The sequence below is a fragment of the Echinops telfairi genome, unplaced genomic scaffold (assembly GCF_000313985.2).
Source record: "Echinops telfairi isolate 266 unplaced genomic scaffold, ASM31398v2 ScPeMD7_7035;HRSCAF=8008, whole genome shotgun sequence".
NCBI classification, from domain to species: Eukaryota; Metazoa; Chordata; class Mammalia; order Afrosoricida; family Tenrecidae; genus Echinops; species Echinops telfairi.
In genome coordinates this window covers 379816-380807 of record NW_022110935.1, presented here as the reverse complement: position 1 = coordinate 380807, position 992 = coordinate 379816, and positions in this window count along the sequence as shown.

The window sequence follows — 992 nt, the reverse complement described above, 5'->3', positions numbered from 1 at the left end:
AGAGTGGGTAGGAAAGAGGGAACCGATTACAAGGAACTATATGTGACCTCCTCCCTGGGGGACGGACAACAGAAAAGTGGGTGTTCTCTTTCAGTCATTCGCAGTTACAATCATCCCCATAAATTCCCCATTGATGTCTCAGACCCTCACCTTGGGGAACTGTCACTAGGCACAGGAGAACACACAGCAATAGCATCTTTAGACCACAGCTGTGTTTTCCCAAGAGACTCATAACCCTGTCAGAAGAGAACTGATAGCCTTCAGTGCTCAAGGATGGAATTTTAACCTAGTGCCTGGTGATTAATTTGCATGCCAGGGAGCCCTGTCCTTATAAACAGAGAATGATATTGAACAGATTCCCCTTTCCTTTGGACCCAGTTGAAGGGTAACTTTTCATTTGAACTCATATGCATGTTAGCCTTTAATGAAAAATCACCTGGCCTAAGAGGTGTGTGGGAAAGATCAAAGGAAAGCCCAGGATTTCTGAGCTCAGTGTTCTCTCCTTCCAGCCCCTCATTTCCCCTGTCCTGCCTTGGGTTCCTATAGGTTCTGTGCCCCAGAGAGTGGACAGGATATAGTGTGCTGAAAGCATCAGGTGGACACTAGAGTATCTTCATCACTCCACACTCTACAAATGCCTTTTCATCTTTATGCACTGACAGTTTCTTATCAATTTCCCCAAAATCTTCAGGGGTTTTCTTTGGGCCACTGTCATCACCAACTCCAGCACTCCTACAAACAATACAAACACCACATCTCAGTTCTTGATAGCTGAGGTCAATCTTTATCTTGATAGCTGAGGTCAATCTTGATATTAAGAGATTCAAGGGTCCATAGAGTCTCAGGGAGGAGATTTCTGACTTGAGGATTTGGGCCATATAAAAGAAAAGTTTCAACCCTGTGACTTCAAAGTCTAGATTTTATTTTAACTCTGGGTTAAAATAAGGTTCATCCAGGCAACCAATCCTCAAAATTTAGTGGACTCCCATAGA